Source organism: Petromyzon marinus, chromosome 9 (genome assembly GCF_048934315.1).
Source record: "Petromyzon marinus isolate PM22_M1 ecotype Great Lakes invasive population chromosome 9, UKy_Petmar_22M1.pri1.0, whole genome shotgun sequence".
Classification (NCBI taxonomy): Eukaryota; Metazoa; Chordata; class Hyperoartia; order Petromyzontiformes; family Petromyzontidae; genus Petromyzon; species Petromyzon marinus.
Window position 1 is genome coordinate 10,594,995 of NC_133675.1, and position 26,846 is coordinate 10,621,840.

The 26,846-nt window shown below is 48.4% G+C and overlaps 1 long non-coding RNA gene across 1 annotated transcript; it reads left to right on the forward strand.

Annotated features, from left to right (window-relative positions):
• Positions 1-1,012: 1,012 nt before the first annotated feature.
• On the forward strand, positions 1,013-26,846 carry LOC142924158 (uncharacterized). Its single transcript, XR_012941321.1, has 4 exons — positions 1,013-1,170; positions 1,894-2,089; positions 5,769-5,875; positions 19,458-26,846. It is a non-coding gene; the product is annotated as an uncharacterized LOC142924158 (long non-coding RNA).

Sequence of the window (26,846 nt, forward strand, 5' to 3'; positions counted from 1 at the left end):
AAACTACTCGAGTGATTATAAGTTTTGTGTGTTTGCTGACTACGTCTAATATTCAAAATCCTTTGTGCTGTGCGGTATTCAAAGTGGGGGGCGGTTTTAGTTTTGTTCTTAAGTGCAATCGATTACAATTTTTATTTTATTCCAATTAAATAGTTTGCCAATTGCAAGATGCCGACCTTCCTCATTGTATCAGTTATTGGAGTTGTTTGACCATACTTCACCACGGTGGTCAGTGCAGGTCAGTGAAGGTGGATTGTTCCGAAACCGGTTCGGATATTCCCCAGCACTGATGTTAGCCATAGGCTCTAAATCGAACCCAGGTCGCCGAGTTAATCTCGCACTCATGCATTGGTGAATGGCGAGAAACATATGCAGTCCCCTAAATCAAATATCCCTTATCACATAACGTGATGGCTCTAATATTGACATATAGTTCCTCATTCTTCGTGTAATTCCAAGCGCCCATCTCTCCGTGCTCTTTTCACCTGTTTCTTCCTCCTCCTTTCTCAACGTCCACATTTCTGTTTTCGTCGGTAATGAATGCTGATTCGTACCGTTCTGCTCTCGGCATACACTCAGATTTGTTTTACCATGCGCGTTCCTTTTCACGACAACGCTCCACAGCTGGTCTCGTGCATCGCACTTCATTCCATCGTTTTCGATCCCGGTGTGCCTTCAATATCTGCCCTAGGTGTACCTGTGTAAAGACCGAAACTGTCGACCACTGGCCTCTGACGTGGCACGTGTGCAGACGAACAGTCACCAAGTGTGTTAGGGGCCTCCGATTTTGTGCAGAGAGGCCTCTAAAGATGATTCGTTGCGGTGATAGAATTAAACCGATTGGACGAGAAATTCAAATGTAAAAGGCGGGAAATCGAGGGTGGACCGTCGGGGTCACGGTTGACAACCGTTAGGGAAGGAGGACGATGATTGGCTGAGGGACAGTAGGGTGAGTGAACCTTCGAGAAAGGGGGGGGGGGGGCTCGAGGGATATAAAAGGGGAGAGCGCGAGGGGAAGCGACGCTTGGAGAGAAAACGATGTTCGAGCGGCCCAGGAATAGCGATGGTGTCCAAAACCAAGGCTCTCAGTGAAGCAAGAACGTGCGTCGGCGTCACTACACCTGCACCGCTGCGTGTTGTTTGCGGGACCGCCGCTCGTGGACTTTGCGGGTGTGTTTTTAAGAGCAAAAAAAAACCACACCACGCGAGATTTACATCAAAGACACAATTGCACGCGCTCGCTCGCTCGCATGCCAAGTCAACGCGTCGTGTGACTGTTCAAATTGCATCTGTGTGGGGGGAGGTAGGGGAGATTTTTTAATCGCCAGAAAAAACAGCGAATCCGTTTCGTGCATTTCGAGCACAAACAAGCATGGGCACTTTATCGCCCGCGATGATGGGAGGAGACGGGAGGAGGAAAACAGCAGGGGTGGCGGTGGGAGCCGGGTTGGAGGGGGAGCGGCAAAGCGGCGTTGGAGTGGGGGCACTAGCAGTGGACCTGACGCAGAGTGGCGGAAAATTACATAACAGAAAAGAGCACGCTCGGTGCTTGGCGGAGCTGCACTGCACGGCGCAGCTGTGTGGCCACATGAAAGCATACTTGCATTATCACAGGCTGTGACGATGGCCTCTTAACGCGCAGATGATCTGATGGGGCGCGCACGGCTGCGAAGGTTTGTAGCACTTCAGACGGGCGACGGCGGCGTTGCCCGCGCATCTCCTTGATCTCCCGCGCCGCTAATGCCACGCCGCCTTGCTCTCTGCCGGGCCCACATACATTCGGTATAGCCCCGTGCGGTACTATATCGCCTTGAAAGCATCTTCGCGAGTGAGTTAGCCCCATGCGTGCCATATTTTTTTCTCGCGTCTTTTAAAAAATATCTATTTGGACAGACCCAGGTGACGGCGGTCGTCTCTCCCGTGGCGGCAGAGAGGAGGAGGGGAGGGGGGTGGCGGCTTTCCGTAGGCGAGCGCTCGCCGGCCAGCGCCCGTGTACGAGCGGCGACACGCGCGGGCACCCCGCGGACGCTTCTTCCAAAGCAGTGGGCACAAGCAGGGCGAGATCACCCGTTCAAAGTGCCGTAATTACGTAAGTCATTTTTAGAGAGATTATCGTGGCCTTCGCTTTGATTTGCAACGGCGGCCCAGCTCGGGTTTATCAGCGTTCCCACACCATGGGGCGTGGTGTCACTCGCCCCACTCCCCTCACGCCACCCCTGTGATCCACGTGCGATTCCGCCCCACGCGCCTCCACATGTCCGGAGCGTTGTGATTCGGGTACCCTAACCTACCGACCAACCGGGGGCGGCCACATCGCGGGTCAACTTCGCGTTGAGATTGGTGCAGGCCAGCTGTGGAGCGAGAGAGGGAAGCTGTAGGCGGTGGCGCTCGCAACCAGGCTCACCCTCGTACACGTGCTACACGCAAACAGCGACCTGTACGTATGTATGTTCGATCCCGTGATAGCCTCGGTTAACAGCAGTGGTGAGTGATATCCGAAACCGCTCCTGGGCTCCCCATTCACCAACGCACACTGATGAGCGCGGTGACTAATGATCAAACAATCCACCGTGACCGACACGGCATGGGAAGGCTCTCATCCAGCAGTTGATTCAGCAGTAGTGAAACTATGCATATTCAATTCAAGGAAGTGTGGATGTTCACGCAAGACCACGTTGACTTACCAACTTGAGAATGTGACCGATAAGTCCTTCAGGTGGGCTAAAGAAAAAACATTGGGCACAAGAATGATGGAAAAAAATACTGTAGTCTGTCCCAACATGCTATACTTTGAAACATGTCACATTGCTTCTAACCACCGTCCACCGATTGTCACCAGAAGTGTGCGAATCCAGTGTGGGATTTAGCCCAGCTCTGCATGTTGCCTGTGTGTGTCCCACGCATCCCATCACGGTGTGGGGTCCATGCAGAAAAAATGAACTTCCCCTCAGTAATAAACAAGGACCTCCGAAGCTGTTGAACTGCCTCGCTTGCCTGTTCTTACCCAAGTGCCCTCCCACCTGTACTGTGCCCATACAATAAAAAAACACACGCATATATAATAAATCAGCCGAGTAATTGTTTAGAAAATAATTTGTCTCGCAATCTGCAATACTACTACGACCATCATCATCAGCCATGATCTGTTCACTGCAGGGGTGAAGGCCTCCCCCAGCGGACACCGTATCTTATCGTCCCACGATGTAACAACCCACCTTGCACCCGCACACGGGCTGATTCCATCGATCCATCTCCGCAACGTTTGTGCTCTTGGTCGCGTTTCCCCCCTTGATTTCCACTCCATCTCGACCGGAATCCGTCATTTATTCCAGTCACTTCTATTAACAGGCAGTGCATGCATTCTATAATCCGTGTGTTCCTCTTCCTGTCGCTCAAATGTCACTCCAAACATTCTCCATGATGCTTTGCGAACTTTTAATCTTTTGTTCAATTTTTCTTGTGAGTGTCCTTGTTTCTGATCCATATGATGTGGCAGGTGACGTTACTGCACCCTGCTTTTGACTGCTTCAGCCCAAGCCTTATATCTTAAGATGTCCAAAAAGTAGAACGCTACAATCCAACTCTTTCAGATTTTCCCGTTCCATCTTTGCCGGTTATGCCTTTTGTCGTGTCTTCAGCACGCGAGAGTCAAGCTGTCATAATGCTAGGCAGATAGCAATGCCGTGTTAGATGTATCTGAATAATAATGTATAGCCCTTTGTCAAGCCTCTCCATGCTGGGTAAGTCCTGGGGGTTGTTTGACCAGATATCACGCTGGTGATTGCAGGTTGTTGATATCACTCGCCAGCCTAAAACTAAATTAAACTTTTTATTTTTTTTATTTTACCAGGTAAGGACCACTGAGAAATGTAGCTCTTTTTCAGAAGCGACCTGGCTATCGCAAATGATAGCCCAATTAAGTGGTTTATCACGTGGAAATGTATAGCAGCCAAATACTCTGAACGCATGTTGGTTCTAAATGTGGAGGGAAAAATACTGGAGGACCTTGAGTAAAATCCACGCGACCACGGTGAGAACACGTAAACTCCAAAATATACAGGCGTCAGGTCAGCATGGAACCCACGACCTCCTGCAAAGTAGGTGAGGTAGTTAACACCTTGCCACCGCGGTGCCCATGCATTAACCATGGCCTCCAATCGGAACTCAAGTCAATATAGATTTGAAGTTTTCGTGACTGCAGGGATCCATACTCTTTGGTTCTTTCGCTAAAGTCACGTAGGTATAAAATAAAAATGTTGCGAACATAAGCTTATGTTGCGATCGAAACGTCGTGATTTAATTTATTTTATACCTTTGTGACTTTACCGAAAGAACCAAAGAGTATGGAACTCAAGTCGCTGGGTTTTACTCGCACATCTCCACAAATCACTGTGCCACCACTCCCAGTCTAATCACCTTCCTACTCTCCGCTGTTTCTCTTAATTGAACTCTGCTCTCGCGCTCTTATCAATTAAATTGTCACCATCTCTCCAGCTATCGCGCCTGTGCGATAACAATGCAGTGGCATATTTCCCACATTATTTTATTTCAATATTGTTTTTTTTCGGTGGCAGCATGCGAATTGCTGCCTATAAAGGTTCTTTTGTTATCGAGTCAAAGTAATTTTTTTTCCTTCAGCCTATGTCATGCCGTAATGCGTTCGTAGAAAATCAAATTATATCTGCTCTGTTTCAAAGTTGCTTTTGATAGGAGAAAGAGCTTTTATCTGTGATATGCGCATGCTGGTGTGATTGCTGACTTGCGGGCTTCGTTGAAAATGCAACGCCGAGGTCGATAAGGGGGAGTGGGGGGCAGGGGGCGGCGGGTAGTAGGGGATGTTGAAGGATGGCTCCCACAATAATGTAAGCAAAGCCGAACGCCGCGAAACAAATTGTCCGGTAATATAACACGCATGAGAGAGGCACGCTAATTTCTGACATAACTCTCAAAGAATATCGGCTACAAAGAAAATTTACATTCACACGATATCAGGAAGTACTATCCGTGTGTTCGCTTTGCTGTTGAACACTCAGCCCAGACGTAACTTTGATGTAGGATAAAAAAAAAATCTCCAGGTGGCTGTGGGGTGGTCGGAGATCAGCGTTGCATCTGCTGTCTGAAGCGCAAATATTCAAGTGCTTTGTTATTTTCGCACAAAGTGCCGCTTTTATTGCGGAGTTCTCGTTTAATACGGTAATGGTGAAACTCATGCGGGGCCGCCTCGCCGGCACAACAACACCTCTTTGGGAAGGTCCCACGTTGGGATGTTTGGCCAATTCCTTGAGTATTTTGCAATCACTTTAATGTAATTTTCTTAACGATTTAAACTTTTTTAGTCCCATGTCTTTTTGATGTTGGAATTCAAGCGGATAAAAGGCCGCCAGAGACTGAATCACCCGGAGTGCGCCCAATCTCGCTTGGTCTTTTCTAAAGTTATAAAGCAGGTCCGAGCCTGGGTAGCGCTTGCACGGGAACCACCATGCATAAACAGGTGTTATAGACTCCGGTGCTATGTTTTTGGAAGCAGAGGGCAGTGCGGCAAGGTCCATTATTGTACTGTGCTTTTACGCTCCTGCGTCTATACGCTCCCACTTTCAGCAAACTGCACGGAGCAGCGGAATGAAGTATGGTCAAACAATTCCCCATGAATCGACATGGTTTCGCAAGGGCTTGCATTGAGCGGTGGATTAGCAAAGGGCCGAAATCTAAGAACACCTACAGAAACGTTGGCTTATTTGTGACCATTTGCGACGTGTGTGTGCCCACAGCGATTGATCGTTGCTTCAGGAGTGGATCAAAGATCTTCCTGACCCCTACCGCACCTCTCACCTGGCCTCAGCCAAAACACAGCCACACTGCTCTCAAGGCCTGCCTGGTTCGTTTTATCCCCACACTCAGACATTGCCCTCTGCTGGATCAGCCATGCCTACACTGCACCTGTTAATTGCTGTCTGTGTACGTATGACGCGAGGCAGTGTGTGTACAGGGTGCGTACCGCGTGAGCTACGGAGGCGGTGGTGCAGCGATTAGCGCACCACCCTTTGAACCCTGTCACCCGAGTTCAATTCCCGGCCATGGCTAACCTCAGTGATAACCAATATCTGACACCGTTCCTGGGCCCCGACCTTCACCAACCGATGAAGGCCAGTGCGGTGAAGTAAGGTCGAACGAGCACCGTGACCATTAATGTGCGGGCAGCCCTTCATCTAGCTCTAGATTTATTAAAGGCTGTAAATTAGTATTACTATACTCGGCGGATATAAACACGGCCACCTACCAAGAGTTCTTACTGACCTTTGCAAGTACATTGTTGGCGTCTGTGCTAACAACCACGAGACCCCGTCGCACTCGAAAATCCACGTACTTCCATTGCGTTAACATTCTCGGCACCGTGTCTTTCCGCTATCACGTCCAAAAACACGCGGCCTCTCGCCAAGCTTGCCTGCCTCACTAGCTCGGACGCGGTGCATTAGCGCCAGCCTTGACAAGCCCGGCCGACGTTTTTGCGAGCGGCCCCTTTATCTAGCGGCCTTGGCTGTGCCGCACTGCACCTGCCCACATGCCCGCCCGCCCACCTCGTGCGCAAATTATTTTTCGTCGCGGGCCGGAGGGCCGCCCTCCAACGCGCGGCGGCGCGCGTCGTAGGGCGGCCACCGCGTTTGCGTGGCAAGTCTCAGGCACGATAGCGCAGAGGGCACGGTAAAGCAAAATTCGACATCAAAGGTCCACGTGGTGGGGGGGGGGGGGTGTGCGCGGCGTGACTCGCAGATAAACGCCCCCCACCCCCCCGTGCGGGTGCACTCTTCGGCAGGCCTCCGTGGTGCACGCAAACAGCCACGTGCCGTTTGCGTCTTCACCCCCCATCCGACCGTGGCGGAGCTACTCCCACAAGAGCTACCGGTGCATGCTGGTAGCTCTTGCGGGAGTGCAGCCCGGTAGGCGGTTTTTTTTTGCTCCCTAAAAAAGTCGGCCGCTTGTCTCAGCCCAGCGGGGTGTGTCGTAACGCTGGCGTGACTTGCAGCGGTGCGAGATATCTTCAGATACGTTTTGCCGCTCGTTTAAAAAAACAGGAGTATTTTTTTCTCTGTCTCTCTCTCCCCGTGCGTATGCAAAGAAAAACATAAACAAACGAGCGGGCGAGTGAGAAAATAAATAAAACACGATAGATTAACAAACAACAACAAAGCGAGAAGCAAAACTGTAAACGAAATCAAAAATGAAGTCATAAAAGACATTTTTTTTAACAAAAGAGATCAGTGCCTGAGATATATCAAACGTCTGAGATTACAACTTGAAAGAAAACGAAAAAAAATGACAAAAGTGAAAAGTCAGGTGGAAGATGAATTGGAGCGAGATAGTGAAACGCAACGATAAATGGGTGTTTTGTTTTTAGGGTTCACTAAAGCTTTCCCTTTGAGACTGCTGTCCTCCCCACCGACCCAGCAGAACACTGCTCGTCGACCTGGGCTCGCTTAAGTCACGGTGGCGTGATGTTAACTATCTCGCCTGGTATAAGGAGCCCGTGGGTTCGATCCCTACCCTGACGCCTGCATATTTGGAGTTTGCATGTTCTCCCCGTGGTCGTGTGGGTTTTTCTCCAAGTCCTCCAGTTTTTCCCTCCACATTTAGAATCAACGTGGATCTAGAGTATTTAGCCGATATGAAATTCATTTGTGGCCAGGTCACTTCTGAAAAATAACTATATAGCTCAGTGGGCCTTTCCTGGTAAAATAAAAAAAATAGTTTTTATAGCTAAATAGTTTTATAGTTTAAGTCTTGCCACTCCCTAACGGTGCTCCACAATCGGCCGTATGGCCGTGAGGTGCCACCAGATATTGCGCAATAATCTGCTCGTGGCGTGTGGCCGGCTGCGGACAGTTTCAGTCGAACTCGTAGAACAGGCCGGGCTGTTGGATGCCGTGTGTTTTTTTGTCCGATAACGTCACTGACGTCGCGACGAGATGGCACAATGCCGAGGGACACTTGATTGGACATCCAGGCATGTGACGTCGCCTTTGACCTTGTGAGCATTTTCGTTTCGAGTAATTCTCGTCGTAATTTTGTCAAGCCAAACACGACGCGGACGATAGGTCTGGGAGGCGCACGATCACGTGCTGCGTGCATTTTTATGGGAGACGGTGGAGTTAGAAATTCATTTTTTTGCATGCACCTTACGCAAGCAGTTTGCGTTAGGAGCTTCACAAACTGTTATAAAAAGGCACGTGGGAAGTGCATTAAGTGCTTGCTGCTGTTTTGTTTTCATTGAGGGGAGCTTTACAAGCACGCGCAAAAATCACAACCTCTGCTTTTTATTGTCTCTCTATTTTTTTTTTAAATACAGCACCGGTACATCCAAGTAATTTCTTCCCTTATAAATTGAAGGCAACGCTAATTCTAAAGTAATCCGAGCTTGGCAATTATATTTTACAAATAAACATATCGAATTCTTGTAAAACTGTCGGAGTGGAAGATCAATTGTGTGCTCGCCGTACAAGAAAGGGGCCAGCGGTCACCGAAACGTCATTAAATAATAATTATCCTCTTTCATTTTCAGACAACGCCAACTCCCACGAGCTCGCTCGCTCTCTTACCCTAAGACAGACCACGGCGGTTGTGGAAATGCTTGGGGAGTGGAGGGGGGGGGGGCGGTGGAGGTGGGGGGGTGAAACAATTTGGGAGAAAACGCATTTTAGAATTCCTCCTCCTTGGTGGCTGGCTTTGGGTTGGTGAGCGACAGCCATGGAGGTATAGTTTTCCCAATAAAAATGGTAAAGTGGCGGTGGTTGTTAAGTTCAAAGGTCACCATTCACTGCTGTTGGTGTTTTGGTTGTGGGAGGAGAGCAGAGAGACACAGAAGGGTCACTCGCTCTAATGTGGAGCTCCTGGCAAGCTGAGCAAGACAAATGTGATGTGCCCGAATGGGCAAGGGGCCCTTTTAAGCTGTCACTCTTTGCATTGCCCGCTTAAACCCCTGAAAGTGTTTTTGTTTTGGCTCGCTCAAAACAAAAGGTGTTATCGCCTGCACATTTCTTTCTGTTTTTTTTCTTCTTTTTAGTTTTTTTTTTTAAGGCCCAACCGTGTCTCTTCTTTAAAAAAAAAAAATTGCAGCGGGGAATCCTCTGGGCAAACACGCACCTGTCTGTCACCGGAGTGCGTTCCCACAGCGCCGGCTGATACTCCTGGGATCACCTTACCCCGCGCAGCCTCCGCCGCGGTCTTCGGCCGCCTCGGCCCGTCAGCTCGACCGCCGTCCCCTAATCCTGAGCCCGCGGGACCCCTCGCGAGCTTTTTGTCACCGCGCGCAGAGGTCCCCCAGCATGGGTACCCCCCCCCCCCGGATTGATTTCCCTGTCTCACGAGGCTTAAGTGCGGGCCCCCCTTTAAAAAATGGAAGTAAACTTAAATTATGTTCGATAATTCCAACACTCGTCGTCGTTCAGCTGTGGGCTCGTTCGAGGCCATGTTGAGGCACGCCTCCATATTTGTGAGTTTGGATTTAAAATTAAATGTGACTGAAAACGTTTGTGTCAGGTGCGGCACGAGGCTGGTTTATTGAACTTTAACTGCGTATGCGACGCGTTACGATTAGCTACGTTGATCGCGATGGCTGTGAGGAGTGCCCTCCGTACACTTAGCGATAATTGCTTTTATTAATTGCGTAAATGACACGGCGATCTAATCGTGACTTGTAAATACGGGCAAAAAATGGCGTAGGAGACAGAGCGGAAGAAAATGACGACGAAGCTGCGTCCCGTTTGCCTTTAAAAACCATTACCTGCCGGTCAAATTTTAAATGGGCAATTAGACCCGCTTAGAATGCACTTAACATTCGCAATGTAAATGTCAGCACTTTTGAACCATACCGTACTTTTAGTGTCTCTCATTAAAAAATTTTAGTTATATTTTAAACTCCATGCCACTTAAAAAATTAACATTTTAAGTCGTTCATATTTTGCGTGCGTGTTTAGTTTTGTTCCGTGTCGCAAGATCTTTGGACCGTGTGCTGCGTTGTTTCTTTGACCTTGTGGCACCGTCTTGCCATAGTGACGCAGGTCTTCCATGAAAGAGACACTTTCAGTGTCCTTGCCACCGTATGTTTTAAGCACGTTATCTCGATCGATTGTTTCACGAGAAGTAAACGTGCACATCTATGTTCCATTACTCCCGCATAATGCGTATTCTGTAGCCTCTCTGATCGGCACTACCCCGCAGCGCAATCAGAAAAAGAGCTGCGTGAATGAGCGGAGGTAAAGAGAGGCAGAGGAATACCAAGACGTGGGTGGCTTCTGTCTGGAATGACCTGGGGAATGTGGGAATTAGCTTTGAAGACTTCCCTGGTTGGCTCTCTTTTTCAAAAACAGTTTTGTTTTTTTGTTTTTCCCTCCACCCCCTCCCTCGAATGTTGTTCCATTTGTGCTATTGGCTTCATGTCACGAGACGTAGTATTCTTTTGGAACTCCTGAAGAGTAGTGCGTCGTGTGAGATAACAGCCCGTGGAAGAAGATATCTGAGAACTATTTCTGAGATCCCTTCAAGTGACCTCTTTTATCCGCTCTAAGAGTGCTCCACTTTCCCATGCGCGCTGCCGCAGAGACATTCAACACGTGGTGGTCAAACTAACATTTATTTTTTATTTGTTGGAAGCTGGAATTATGCAAAATTAAACAAAACCCAAATTTCACGTGCAGTCATTGGTGACTGGGCTGAGACCATCAACTAAATTCAGTTATCAAAACTTGAGACTCAACTTTAATCACAGACAGTTGACACCCGGGTTCGAACCCATGGTCTCAGCGGTACCAGCTCAGTGCTCCGACCTCTGAAAGCCACCCGGCTTTTCCTCGTTTCCTTTCGACGCGGGAAAAAGTGTTCGCGATTGAAACGGTGCCCAGTCCAGGGTGCCCTGGCCGGCAGTGAGCGACATATATTTATTTCCGTGAGAGCGGAGCGAGTGAGTTGGGATCACTCGGTGTGACGTAGGAGCTCCAAAAGACAAAATTCAGGCCAGTCTCACAGATCGACTGAACGAATATACATATATGTAAACTACCCAACGTGATTTAATTTTCAATGGCCAAGTTTTTTTGTTTGGACAAATAATACCCTCAGATTAAACACGAGAGATCTGGTTGTATATGTTTACTTAAAAGCGGTTATGAACTGGTCAAGCGCTGGAATTCTGTGTTGAGACGAGCTCATGGTGACGAAAGGTCTCCTTTTCCCTGCTCAATGACAGTGATTCGGTTTATGGGGGGGGGGGGGGGGGGCGGGCGACATTTGAACAAATACAGAAAACCCTCAAACCATAATGCCCCACTTTACGTCGGGGATGTGTTCCTGGACGGTGCGGACGATGAATGTCGAAGCGACCTACGGGATAGGTGGTGGAGGCGAAGGCCGAGAGGCGCCGGATACGAGAAAGGACGGACGATGCTGTCAGCGATGTCAGTGTGGGGTTAAGGCGACGCAAATCAGGTAGCGGTGTTAATAAAGTGACGGCGTATTTGTATTCATGTGAGGCATGAGGCAAACAATTACCAATTAAGCAGTGTACAACATTATTAACGCACAGCACACATTATTTGCTATTAAACTTCAGTAAGATCATTTTAAGCTCATGTCGCTGGGTTATGAGCGCCTTGCACCATTGCTCTACCCCGAGTTCCAGCTACGGATAACACCGGTGCCGAGTGACCAGCATGGCGCCGCACTGATCAGCATGGTGAAGTATGGTCAAACAACCACCATGACTGACACAGCATGGAGAGGTCTTCATCCAGCAGTGGATTAATATAATAATTTAAGATTAATTTTAAATGAGATGTAGGGCAGGGCTTTAACGTAGATGCGTTATCTGCTTCCCTGCCTATTTATTGACATACCACACCCATACTTTGATATTAAATGTCAATTTCAGTCACCGTATTGGATGGGCAGGACATTTAGCAAAGAAGGGGGGAGTGATGGCCATTGGTCGAGATTAAAGATGAAGTGCCAGTCAAAGGAAGGAGCACGTCCCCGAGAGCACGTCCAGCGCAGAGATGGAGCGACGCGATCGGGCTCACGTGCAGGAGCTGGATGGATTGTTGCATCGCCAAACCGCGAGAGATGGCGACGGCCCGGTGGTCCCCTTCATCCAGCATTAGAAATGTCACGGCAGAAGATGGTGACGAAGAAGAGGGAATGGGAAGCTTGGCCTTTTTGCCGGAGGCTACGTGGATCGCAGGGGCACGCGTTACGTGACCGCCGACGGTCAAGTTGGAATGTTTATCGAGAAACCGGCCGACGTATCGCTATCATTTATAAAAATTACGGTCATGTTCTCACGAAAAATAGATATTCTGTTTAAATTTATTCCATTCCGTTTGTAAACTATGCCTTGGAATATAACACACATCCTTGGCGACACAGGGCTATCTGGAAACCGTCCGCAGTGTTTGGCCGCGTGAGACCAAAAGCTGTCGCAAAGTGACGATCTGTAAAACAAGTTGAAAGCGGGAGAACATTAACGATGATGCTTGCCATCTTTAGAGGCCATGTGGAGAGAGTGGGAGACACTGTCTGCGCCACGTTAACCCAGCATTATGCAATGTACATTTGCTGCTGGTTAGTGCCATGAACAACTCCTGTCTTTCCAAAAGCCTGCCGTTTAAAGGGGGGGGGGGGGGAAACGCCACCTGAGCCGGACTTTCTCACACGGATTCCCAGGGTTATCTCGTGGCAATACGGGGGCCACGACAAGGCCGGGCCAAGAGGAGACAAGTGTTCGATTTATGATCGCAGATAAAATCAGTGTCTTTGCTCCTGTCCTCCTGCCGCCGCTTCTCACCCATCGCTCTCTCTCCCTCTGTTGGGGCCGCCTCTGCCTGGACTATTTGCGCTTTGTAAAAAGCCCGGGCGTAACAAAGGGTATAACAGGTAACGTGAGCCCATCTCGAGGAATCTCCCCTGACAAATCTGTCCCCCCGCTCGTCCGGATAGTGATCCCGCGTTACCTATCGCTCTTTACACCCGTAAACATCAACAAACTACTGATCCTTATCGGATCACCCCTCAATCCTCTCCTGCATCGTCGCCGCAGCACGGCCCACGGGGGCCCGGACCCGTGTCCCCCCCCCCCCCCCTTTTTGAACCGCGCGCTGTGTGGCTTTTCGCATCTCCCACGCCGCAAACGAGCCCCCAAAGCCCGCTCCGGAGATTCGCGGGCACGTAGCTCGACGCTGTGACGAATCGGATGAAATCTAAGTGCGTTTATTGTCGGCGACGGATTTGTGAAACGCGCTTTCTGATTTTCGCTCTTTTTTGTTCACGTTACACATTGTATTGACTATAACAGTAGGTTTTACCCTTTCTGGCAATAAAACAGTTGTGTTAAGATGTTAAAACACCAAACTGAAACCTTTTGTAAGGAATAATGTCTGCATTAACCACATATACTCGTGGTGAACATGCAAACAAAAAAACATGCTCTGGTAGTAGATGATGCATTGTCTTTGAAACTGATTGGTCCACACCAGAGACGGCTTTCTTTAGAGCCTCGTCTCAAACGGTGTTAGACCGGAGGACGCCAAAAGGCGAACAGCACAAAGACAATGCCACTATCAGGACATTGAGAGCTCGGGGTGAGCAGCTACATCATGGGACCTCCCTTGCTAGTATCAAAATATAATGATTGTTTTGTCTGTTTTAGCAAAAATAGAGTTTCGCCTTGTTTGTCATTAAAACTGCTCCATAACTGAGAAGTGTGTAATCAGCCTACTTTGAGGGTAAGAGACCCTTCTGCTTTGAAACACCCCTGTGCATTGTGGATGACTGACTTCTGGGTGACAATTTAGATTTTGGTGTGAATATAAATATATCAGTTTCGAGAATTTTATGAACTGGGTGTGTGGGTATTTTTTAAAATTATAAATTTGCTTATGCGCCACTGCCTATGCAGTCCATTATTTTTGTTTGCAGTTTCTTTTGTGGCTCAATTGGATCATGCATCGTATTTAATTAAAACAAATTACGTAGTATATTGTTATATTTGTTCTACACTTCTTTACAGTTTCGTTGCACCATTTTTATTTTGGTTAAATAAAACGCAGGGAAACCTCGACAATATTTTCAGGAGACCAACCAAAGTGAAATTTAGATGTAGGGAATGCTAATTCCGACAACATTTGGGACTTTAGTTCTGTCAATTGTGTACAATGGGATTTTAGGGACTTTACAAAAGCTGTGTTAAAGTAATAACTATTGAAACTAAAACTTGTTTTACTTTACCAGGTAAGGCCCACTGAACTCTATAGCTGTTTTTCAGAAGCGACCTGGTCTCAAATCATAGCTCAACGAAGAGGCTTATTACTTGGATTCGTTTTTATATATATAAGGCAAGTTGACGTTAGATATGGTCAGGGGCGGAGCCACGATTTTCAGCCCGGGGTGACATCAACAAATTTTAATTTCAAGAATGATTAGAGAGTCAGGCTGTTGATCTAGACGCCATCGGTTGGCGACACACTCTGACAATGCAGTTGCACGGAGTCCGCCAGACCGAGTGTCGTACACTTATACGCAGAATGTTTTAGATTTTCGATTTTTTTCGGGGGTGACAATTGTCTACCCTGTCACTCCCCTGGCTCCGCCCCTGGATATGGTTATAACGTTAAATATGCTAAAAAGCACAATGCTCATTCGTTTTAATGATATTTCACTGCATATGTATTTTTTGTATTTCAATTAACAAAATCATCCAACTGCCTCACACTTTTTTTACGACGCAAAAAAAGTAATTACCATTTCATATCACCCCTGTTGATTAAACCAATAACTTCATTCCGCACGCATTTTCCAAAACGCCACATCATCGTCAGCAATGCCAGTAGCGTTTGCCATTTACTACCCGAGGAGCCATGCAACGGGGCGGACTTCGTTTAGATTAACTGCACTTCAGAGGATTTTAAAAACCCCAGGACCACCAACAACACAAGCAGCGTCCCGGTTCACACAGTGGTCACAGTGGGTGAACGCTGCTCATCATCTCCCTCCTCCCCTCTCTGCTGCTCCCGCTTCCATCCAGGTCGCCCTCCCCTCTATACCCGGCTACTTACCTCTCCAACGTCGCCCCCCACCTCTTCCCACCGCTCCTTCCCCCCCCCCCGGCTACCCTCCTCCTGCGGGGAGAAACCCAAACCTGCACCCGCTCGGCTGCCGTGTCGGACGTGCTTCGGCATCGCCGCGCAGAGCAAGCGAGAGGGCCGTCGCACGGACACTCGCCCCGTGTGTGGATTAGCGGCTCTCCCGACTGAAGCGAGCGCAAACAACAACAACAACAACAAAAAGCAAATGCCACCACAAGCCCAGCGCGGCACGAAAGAGGATGCGGCGTGCTTCGCCGGATTTAGATGTTACTTTGATAGAGTTACGTTCTCAGCCGTAGATAGGTATCGATGTTCTTTTTCATCTCCGCTGCTATTCTTTTTAAACCTACCCCTGACATATCCAGCCTGCGTCCTCCGAAATCCCCTGATAGCCTCTGACCCATGTGCGTCCGTGCGTCCAGTTTGTTTGTTGTATCAATACCCGTCTGCTCGTTAAACTTCGTCGCTATACGTTGACGACGTCGCTGTGTTCTGGCAATAATGGCAACGGCTTCTTCATGTCCCGACGGATGTTTTTATTTTATTTTCTCCCATAGAGATGTAACTTTTATGTTTGGTTTGGGGATCTTACACATTTGAATGTGCGATTTCGTTTATCGTTGTTACATACAAATATAGGGTTTATGGAAAATGGAAGCTCTTGGCCTGTGACTGTGATGTGCGAAAATGCAAATATCTATCACTTTAAAGTGTTTTTGTTGTTGCAAGAAAGGACAGCTTTGACTGTTGTCTGTGCTTATGCACCAAACAGCAGTTGGGGGTATTCAACCTTCTTGGTGGGTGCAGTGCTCGACAGAGTGCTGCCAACCGACCCCACAGTCTGACTGGGCGACTGCAATGCTCACTTCGTGGGAAACGATGGAGATACCTGGAGAGGCGTTGATTGGGAGGAATGCCCCCCCCCTCCCGATCTGAACCCGAACGAACATTTTTATTTTACGCAGTACCAAACAAAGGGGTGACTTTGCCACGGCAGAGCGCGCGAGAAGCGACGAGCAAAAGATGCGTGCTGAGAAAATGAAGAAAGTAAATTCCTCTGCGGGCAGTGTATTCAACAGATGTTATTTGCTGCGAGTTGTGCAAGCCGGACCAGGCCGCGTGTTTAGGATCCTTACAAGTCGGTGTGTCGCAGCCAAAGGCTCCGACGGCACAAACCAAAGCAACTTATCAAATATCCCTAAGAGTAGCAGGAGAAACGTCCCAAGCCGTCGTTCGCGGCTAGCCTTGTTTTGAAAAAAAAAATCGTCCCGCTGTACATTTTTCAAAGAGAAGAACCCAGTGGGTTCAGTCAGTGCAAGATCGGTATGCCCATATGCTCTTACCAAGGCACACTCCATCAAGTTTGTGACACGGAGCAAAAGGGGGCCGGTTACTCGACATGAGCGTCGTCATCGTCGTCGGGTGTTTGTGCGTCCGTGACGTCACGCCAGGCGCCCGATCCCTCTTGATGTCGCTTGCGGTCGATGCACCAGCGAGCACAGCGAGCTTGGGCCATTAGCGCGAATGTCACGATCGGGCTGAAAGAGTCCTTTTTACGATAAGTAAGCTGGTGACAAATGCCGTGGATTATCTCTTCTCTCCAGATACGTCGTAGAGTGGCCAATGATGCTTTCCTCCACTAACCCGCATTGACTACCGTGGTGAAGTATGGTTAAATAACCCCCCCCCCACGACTGACATGGTGCCTTCATTCAGCAGTGTATACCAATGATTTATCTTTTTTAATTCAAATGAATCAGAGTACTGCTATTAGTCTGATTCATTGTCATAGTAGAGCTCATAAGATAAAGAGTTGTTGGTGGAGTGTTTGAAATGGCTATTATGGCCAACACTTGGCCCGTTTGCACAGAATCAATGTTTTGATTCGCACACCTGTTCATTTTAAGCAACACATTTCCAAATGCAAATTATTTGACGATGCTCCGACCACAATAACAAAAAAAACTCAACACATTCTTCAATAACACTGTGGCCTTAAAAAGAAAATGTATATAATAGGTGACGTTTTGGGCAGTGCCTCCTCTTCACAAGCACATATGTCAGAGAGGTAGGGTGTGGGTGAATTAGGGCCATTGCCTGAAACGTCGCCTATTATACACATTCCCAAAGGATCGTCATCTGCTGTATAGTGTCCCATGCGTTTATAGATGAAGGTGCAAATCCATCAGGAAAATCACTGATGACTGCCCAATACAACACGTGCATTCCGGTGGAACAAGCGGACTGCACTTAGCTACCCTAGATGCTGTGGAACTACGTACAAAATAAATACAACAATTCTAGTCTGTTGCTGATTTCAACTGCCATACGGTAAGAAGAGGATGGATGGAAATGTCCGTCCATTCCACTGCAGTGGACATGTTAAAGTGTGTGTTTTTTGCCGAGAATAGTTCATTGGTGATTTCTGCACGTGCTCATGTTTTCACTTGTTTTTAAGGCTTCTACCGGCTGTTTCCCCATGAAATGGTGATTTATCTGGGCCACACCAAAATGTATCTACGGCCGTTGAATACAACGAGCCAAAGTTATAAAACATCATGTTCCTTATTTCATTTCTTTTATATCATCGTTGCCTGCATGTGGAGAATCATTAACATGTCCACAGCCACAATATATCCTAGAACAAGACTGAAGCCCTGGAAAACGTGTTCTGGAATCATGCTCCTGACCCCACGATATATCCTGAACCATCAAGTAAAATTGGCAACTTCACGTGCAGAAACCAACCTCTCAAAACAATATTCTCATGACCGATCCAACCACAGCACTCCGTGGCTTCATCCTCTTGCATAAGAACCACAAATAACCACAGACGTACAACCCTACAGCATATCTCCTCACCTATTTCATAAATTAAAGACGAAAGACAGGTCATCTGGGGCTATGGTGCTATCCAAGAAAGGATAGACCACCTGGTAAACCTCTGCCCATTTTGACATGATACTTGAGGCATTTGGGGGAGAGCAGTGGTTAGGAAACCGAGCAATCTGATTTGATTCTCAGCCACACCTAACATCAGTGGGGAGTGATATCTGAACCGGTCCTGGAGGCCTCCCCCCACTTTCACCAATCCGCATGAACCGGTGTGCTGAAGTTTAGTCAAACACTCCGCCCCCCCATGACCGACACGATATGATCGGAGGCCTTCATCCAGCAGTGGATTGACAAAAAACAGTCAATAACAGGGGGCATGCATGCCACTAAGACCTAATGCAATTAAATGGCAAACAAAATAATCTAGACATTAACTTGTAACCCCATTGTGGTTCTTTTCCCAAGCCATGTGCCAGAAGAAGCCATAAATAATATTCTGCGATTGCCCAACCAAGCCCAATTCATGGAAAAGGAGTTGCACTTTCAAATGCCCCCAGGGGAAATGGGTCCATGTGTGTGTTTTTGTGGACAAAATATGGGCTAAAGTGAACAGTTTGTTTTGAGTTAACAGCGCAAATAAAAGTGTTTGTTTTACCTAAGGTAAACACACACATACCTTTAAGGTGTCCGCCACTTGCATTACACATTGTGTCCGATCTAACCGCCACGCAGAGCGGGGAAGAGAATTCCACTGTCGGTCGACAATGTGAGATTAGCCGGCGGCAGCCGAGAAACTCTTTCACTTGCGTACCAAAGTTCCCGGCGTTCATTAATATTATTCCTTTTAATATCACCCCACCCCCGCTGCCCCGCTTCCACCCTCTTTAAGCTTCGTGACATTGTTTTTTAAATATTTGGTTTTGAGAAATATGTGAGTCACACGCGCCCGGGCTGCCCAATGCTCAGCAGCTCTGCATTATAGAGCGTGTTTACATTCGCCGTGACTTTGAAGTAATGCTCATCAAGCAGCAAGGCATGCAGTCAAAAAGCATACCAAGCACGGCCACCTTGGGTTTTTTTTCTGTGGGGATAGGCAGGGGGTGGGGGCTTTCTTATGGGGGGGGGGGCGGGGGGGCCATGCCGATGATGGTGGCTTGGAAAGGAATACTCATGGGCAGGAGGATGGAAACACAAACCCTCAGGATGAATCATGCCTGGCCGGTCGCTCAGTCGGTCGCTCAGTCGGGCTCTTACGCTTGCAGAGCTGACAAGGACCAGTGGGGTAGTTTAGCCTCCCGCTGTGTCGCTAAGTGGGCGGTGGGGCTGTGCCCGCTGGCTGCTATGCGCTGGCTGTCGCAGTTTCAAACCTCTCAGTCTTTTTCTACAACCCCCACTCCCCACCTTCCTTGCCACCCAGCCGAAACCCCCCCCGCCGCCTCCACCCAACATCCCATCTCCACTTCCCACCCACCCACCTTCTCCTCCCCTCCCCGCCAGCCACGCTGATTGGATTCCAAGCTGGGAGAGACCGACCGACCGCTGATTTGAGGGGCCACGCCCCCCTGCCCACGCGCTCCCTGTGTGGGAGCTCCCCTGCGGAGCTGAGTGCTTGGCGGTGCTGGCTGAGGTCCACCGCATGCACGCACACGTATGCATGCACGCACGCACGCGTATGCACACGCGCACGCACACTCTGGATGGCAGCGTGCCACCGCGCACTCACCATCCTGGCATCTGAACAGCTTGGAGGGGGCCTTAATCCAGCAGTGGATTTATCATGGCTATTGATGATGATAGTGTATAAATGTGACCACTTCTGAAGATGGGCCCTGCCGCACTTATAGCCGCGGCACGGGGAGGGCCTCCACACAGCCGACGATGGAGCGGCCAGTCTATAAAAAAACTATTAACTATTTTTTTTTTACCAAGAAAGGCCCACTGAGCGATATAGCTCTTTTTCAGAAGCGACCTGGCCACAAATGATAGCTCAACGAAGTGGCTTATCACGTGGGAATTTCTAGCAGCCAAATACTCTAAACGCGTGTCGCTAAATCTGGCGAGAAAACCCGGAGGACCTGGATAAAAATCCACACGACCCGTCTGGCGGAGACAGTGGTGACGTAGCCACCACTGTATTTATCGGTTACGATTGGATTTCTCATTTAAAAAGAAATGATTGGTGACGGAGCACTCAGCATATTTTCTACGTGACTGGATGTCTAAAATGTTCTTGACTAAAACGCTTCAAAAAAACATACACTTGATGTTGTTCAGTCACGGTGGTCCCAGTTCTGCCAGGAAAACTGAAAATTGTGCCAGTGCATGTTGGCAAATCTGCAGTTTATCATAAATGTTTTGTTTGCGAGTCCATGTTTGATACTCAACACACCTAATTGACGGGTGGAGCGGTGGTGTGCTGGTTCACACATTGTGTTACGAATCGAGTGACCCGAATTTAATCCCCAGTAAAGGCTAACATCAGTGGAGAGCAATGTATGAACTAGTCCTGCCCCCCCTGCCCGCCCTGTCACTTCACCAAACTTCAGCTTCCCGCACTGACCATCATGGTAATATATGGTCCAACAAACCCCCAAGAAAATCATGGCATGGCCTTCATCCAGCAGTGGATTGAAAAAAATCAGCCGTAAATTATTATTTTTTATCATTACTTAATACCCTCTGGCTTGAAAGTCATACCCAATACTCCTATAAATCTCTTACATCTACTTAACATCAGCCACAATTGGGCGCGAGCTTGACGAAGCGACCACAGAAATGCTTGTGCGTGAGTTTGTCACATCCTGTCTAGCATATTGCAGTGACTCAACGCCGCATACATTTGCAGTCGGTTTGAATGCAGCCTCCTTAGTTGATCTGCGTAGCGGGGAACTACGAACACATCAAGCCGGTTCAGGAAAAAAATTGCACCAGGCTTCCAGTCCAAGAATGCACTACTCCATAATTTTTTAAATCTTGATACTGACGTTTAAGGCGACACATGGACCTGCACGTTCTGATCTTGTGGAACTTGTTTCCCTCTCTGACCCTTCTGGGGCATTACGATCGGCGGACGACTATCTGTTGGGCTGGTAAACAGAGCTTTTTGTCGAATTACCACAAATGTGATGAAAACCATCTTCCATTGCAACGTATGCCGTGCCATTCTTTTCTTAGTTTTAAGAGAAGCCTCAACACATGGCTCTTCTGTAAGAAATTTTCTAAATGAGCATGGCTTATGAGAAGTGGATGTGTGGTAAATTGGTTGAATGCTTTGTTAATAAGAGCTGAGTGCGCTGTGATGATGTACAATGTATAACGTACGCAGCGGCAGTGTTTAGCGCGCTTCGCTACAAACCCGGCAACCCAAGTTCGATTCCCGCTCACGGCCAAAACCAGTGACGATTATCTGAGCCGGTCCAGGTCCTCCCCTAGGTCGACTCAGCCTCGAATAAGTACCTGGTGCGATATGTAAACATCGTCACTGGGGAGACAAAGGCAGCCGGGCGTGGTGTTGGCCACCCACCCCTGTTTGTGCTGTGCCGACCTTCATAGGTGCTCGCTAACAGCACTTGCCCCAACAGTCTGTTACAGGCTATCAGGGAATATTTGTCTTTTGTATCAACTTATCATATGGCAACCTGGAGTGGTTCTTCTACAGAAGGAGCAATATTCATGTGGAATGTACTCGACTGTACTGGAAGGCCACTATGAACACCTTTATTGAGATTGCATGAAGTACTAAAATACATTTGTGGACAGGGAGTCGGACAAGAAGACACACGAATATCATACGTAGGCTTTCACAAACAATATTGCGATTCATAATTGGTTTATAGTGGGGTCAAATGTCGGTATTGTGTCAGCTAGACTTATGGCCCTTCACCACCCCCACAGCCAAACAAATCAAGTTGCCATGTATGTGCTAATGTGCCAATTTATTTATATTTGTCAACAAAATGGTTACGTTGACTGTAGAGCAATATTTTAACAATTCATTTGACTTTTTTCGCTGAAAAGTACACCCAGTATCATGAACATTTTCTGAAAAGCAAAATTAATTGGCACGTGACGACTTGATTTGGTTTTTTTGCTGTGCCGGGTGTTTGGAGGGTTATCGCATGCATTGCATCGAACCTGTAAGAATCAATTTTAGATTCAAACATGTTGTATGTAATGAGTTCAGTTCGCTCCTGCAACCACTGGAAACGCTACCAGGCACAGGAATGTTAAATAATTCCCTCTTAAATGAAACACCATGCTGATGATCGTATTTCCCTATCATCATAAAGGTCAGTTGTCGATTGTCTCGCAACTCTGCAAGCTATTTTTTGAATCTCTCTCTCTCTTAACTTGTGCTGCTCTGAATGACAAAATAAGGAGACATTCCTCTTTGGGTGTTTGATGCAACGAGCGACTGAGCAGAGCCCCTTCAACCCCACGGTCTGGATTTGGGGGGGGGGCGTAAGAGGCCTGGCTCTGCAGTCCATTTCATCCGAATTGAAGGGAGGCAATTGTTTCCGTGTGACCTTAAACATAAACACGTGACCCCTGCTAATTACTTAAATGCTCACATCACTTTCAACATTTAATTTGAATTTATTTTTGGATTTTTAGAACCGTAATGTAATTGCGGGTACATTATCCATTTGCTCTGATTTCTAAAGCCGCAGAGGTATTATTAACTCGAGCAAGTAATGACAGCCCCGGCTCTCCGTCTTGCATCAAAGCGTTTTTCGGCCGCGATTGGAATGTTATGGGGAATTAAAGGGGGAAAAATCTTAAATGAAAGTGAAATCGAATGAAGAATGGGATAAAAAGAGAGAGAGCGGGCACAAAGGAATAGCATTGGACAAAAGAATCACAATGCGCTGGAAAGTGAGTGGGTGAGGCCACTGTTGCAATAACGGAGGGACGGGCGGAGGGGCTCCTCGACCGACTACTGCCTGCGGCCCATTGTCAGCCCCAACATGTCAGGAGTGACGGGGGATGTGGCAGGGACTGCAGGGAGAGTGACGGGGATCCGCGCATATCTATGCTGGCGTCTCGGTGTGTGGGGCGCGGGCAAACACTAACAGACCCATCAGGAGCCCAGTGTGGGGTCGCCCGCGCGCGCGAGCGTGTGTGTGTGTGCGTAAGTGCGTACGTGCGTGCGTGTGTGGAGTGTTGGCCGGCCGGCCGGCAGGCAGGCAGGCAGGCAAGAGAGACAGAGCGAGGCAGCTTGAAGCTTTGCTCGGAGAAGCGAAGAGGCCCCCCCCCCGCCCCCCGCCCTTTTCAAAACCATTTTTTCGCGAGTTGGCTCCAACAGTGTTAATGACAGACCGAGGATTTTACACATTCCAGCCGGTTAGTTGGCGAGCACACTCCAGGCAAGCTGCCCAGGCCGGCCCTCCATGTGCTAAAGCAATTTGGAGCATCAGGTTTCATTAGCGGAGGCTCCCTTTGACTTGTGTTTGTATGCGTATGTCTGCATGTGTCTACACTTCTGCACCCTCCCGTTGGCAGCCGGGTCGGTCGCCGGTTGCGATTGGGAGCGGGCGGTGGGGCTGTAGGCCGGAGCGCGCTGGCTCTGCTGCAGGTCATCTCCAGGGGCGTGCTGCGACCACCCTAATTAAAATCTACTCTTATCGGAGGATGCACGCTTGCTGGCTCGTGGAAGAGAAAAAATTGAGTAAACTTGCAATAAAACTCACGAATTAACTACTGCTTAATTATTTTGCCAGGTAAGGCCCGCTGAGCTATATAACTCTTTTTCAAAAGCGACCTGGCCACCAATGATACGAAGTGGCTTATCACGTGCAAATGTATTGCAGCCAAATACTACGAACGCGTGATGTTGAATCGAAATGTGGAGGGGAAAAACGGAAAAGAATCCACATGACCACAGAAAATGCACACTCCGAATATACAGGCGTCAGGGTCGGCATCGAAACCACGACCTGCTGCATACCAGGCGAGGTAGCTAAGATCTCGCCATAGTGGCTCCCCAAAAGCTTTGTCAATTAAGATATTTGTAAGGTCAGGATTATTTTGATTCACGGGTATCAAAAATAAATCCGTAGATGGTTAAACTTTCAACAGCAGTTTATAACGTGTAAGCGTGCGTGCGCTTACACAGCATGGTGGAGAAAGTGGCAGCACATTGCTTCGTGATCTGCAGTGCAGTTGCAGCCGCCTGGGTTCGATTCCTGAGCACAACATACACGGTCGACTTGGCTTTGAGTTGTTAACTTCCTGATGCATTGCGTGAACATCAGCACTGGGGAGACAAAGGTGGACAGGCATGGTGTGAGCCACACTACATCCTTGTTTGCTGTGTCGACCTTAGGCTTATTTGGGGATGTTTGTATATATCCACATACATATGCAAAGCACTTGCACTCTGCGTGTGTAGTCTTCATATCTTGAAAAAGGAAGTTAAATCTTGAGCAGATTTCTTCGTCACGAATTACCACGTTCAAACAGCATCAGAACGGATACACTATTACGAAAAACATTTCTTCAGTGTCCTGTTTGTTGGTGGGATAAAATGTGATTACTTTCACCATTTATAACTCGCAGCCAATGTAGACTAGGGGGTTCAATGATGCAGACATTTTCTTCTTTGGTTCTTTCGGTAAAGTCACGTAGAATGAGAATAAAATAATAAAATAAAATAACAATAAAATTCTCACGACGTTTCGGCCACAACACAAGTGGCCTTATTTTATCAATTTATTATTTTATTCTCATTCTACGCGACTTTACCGAAAGAACCAAAGAAGATGAATCCTTGCAGTCACGAAAGCTTTAAATCGAAAGATGCAGACATTGTCTGGGGGGCACCCCTTGACTGTGAGTGTGTAGGTGCATCTTCCGTGGCTTGCTGTGAGACGTTGGTAACCGCTCTACTTTAACCCAACGATCAATATTGAGCTTAAGGAAACCTTGAAAAAGGACGTCAATGTGGTCTTATCGTGCTCCGAGCCTGGCACACGTGCTTTTATAATGTTATTGCCATTTAGTAGCAAATGGCAGTTGCTACGTGTGTGACAATGTGGTTGCGGTTAGCACGCTGTGCTACGAACCCAGTGACCCGAGTTTGATTCCTGATAACGGCCAACACCAGTGACGATTATCTGAACCAGTCCTAGGCCTCACCTAGGTCGACTCAGCCTCAAATGAGTACCTGGTGCGGTGTGTAAGCATCGCTACTAGGCAGACAAAAGCGGTCGGGCGTGGTGCTGGCCACCCACCCCCTCGTGTGCCATTCCGGCCTTAATAGGTGCTCGCTAACAGCACTTGCCCCACAAGTCTGTTAAGTTTATTGGCTTCACCCACCCGCAATAATTAGCACGGTGAAGTATGGCCAAACAACCCCCCATCACCGACGCGTCCAAACCAAGGCCACCCCCACTGCCAGCAGCTCTGGATCGACAGCCAATGGCATTGGCAGTAAGCAATACAAAGCAATGAACTGATATACATTTTACAACACATCTTAAAATTATCGTAACATATTAATTGATACCAAGAGGGAGGGAGATTCAAAAGGATGTGCATTCTTACTGTCGTGGCAGCGAGGTCAATTGCCCATTAAAGTCTGACCGGGAAGGCATGGCCGTGAACTGTGCGAGAGATGCGATATCGTTCCACGCGAACTGAGCACCCCAGGTGGAGGTAACAATGTTCACAATCAGTTTGTGGTATTTGCTCGTGGACATAACAGGAATTTCTCGTCGCGTCTTTGGCGAGTCTCGGTTTTTATCGAGTGCAGCAGTCGAGGCGGCGGCGGCAGCGGCATCATGGGGAACTCGAGTGCGGGCAGGCCGAGCGGATTAGCGGAGAAAAGCAAACAGCTGTCACACGTCAATCGTAGAGACAGTGACAAGGTTCCTGAGTGACAAATATTGTCCACTGCGGTTTCTCCCGAGAGGATGCTGCCTTTTCATCTGCGACACCCCCGCAAATCTTTAATGGCACGATCCCCCCCATCCCCTGTCCGCTACATTGCAATCCCTTTAAAAGTGTTTTGTTTTTCGGGTGCGCTCGGGGGGGGGGACCAAAAAAAAAGAAAGAAACGGAGCCGCCGCCGCTGTGGCTCCGTGGCTACGCCGCGATTCGGCCGCGAGATTCGACGCTGAGCGCACATTTTTTTTATATCCCGGGCGGAATGCGAGCGAGAAAAGAGGAGTCTCGCTTTCATCGCAGTGTTTCCAGCTGCCATCGTAACGGTTGTGAAAATACGGGGAGAGAATTCTCTGTCGGGGGGGTTGGTGGGGGGCGGAATAAGGTGCGTGATTGTCATTTCGCCCATTCACGGGGGTCTTCATTTTACACCGATAAAAGGGCCCCCAGTGAAAACATCAACTCCGGTACCTTTTGTGTCGCTGCGCCAGTCGGTGTAAGCTCCCTCGGCAACTCGCGACATCAAAGAATATTTCTCTACTTACGCGTCTTGCGCCATCCACAAGTGTTTCCGTAACCCCCCCCCCTCCTTTTCATTTGAAGGGTCGCTTTCCGTCACTTTTCAGTCGCCGTACAGTTTGTAAAACGCTCGCCCCGTACAAAAAAAAACGCGCCTCTTTGACCCCCTCGCAGACGTTACATTTCATTTGGCGTCGACGAGATCGTCCGCTCTTGAAGTCGCTCCTGTTAACGTCGCAGACGTAGATCTCTCTTTCACGTTTCTGTGCACAGCAGCAAAGGCGTCTGCCTGGAATTGGCTGCCTACGTTCAGGTGATGCCTTTCACGAAATTGCCGAAGGAGGGGACCGACGCACTCTGGGTTGAATGTGTGCGCCGCCTTCCCGACGCAGCACAGATGGATCCCTCGAGCTTTTGATTTCCTGTGAATTTAATTGATGTCTCTTTTTTTTTTGGCGTGATTGCTCTCTCTCTCTCGCGTTC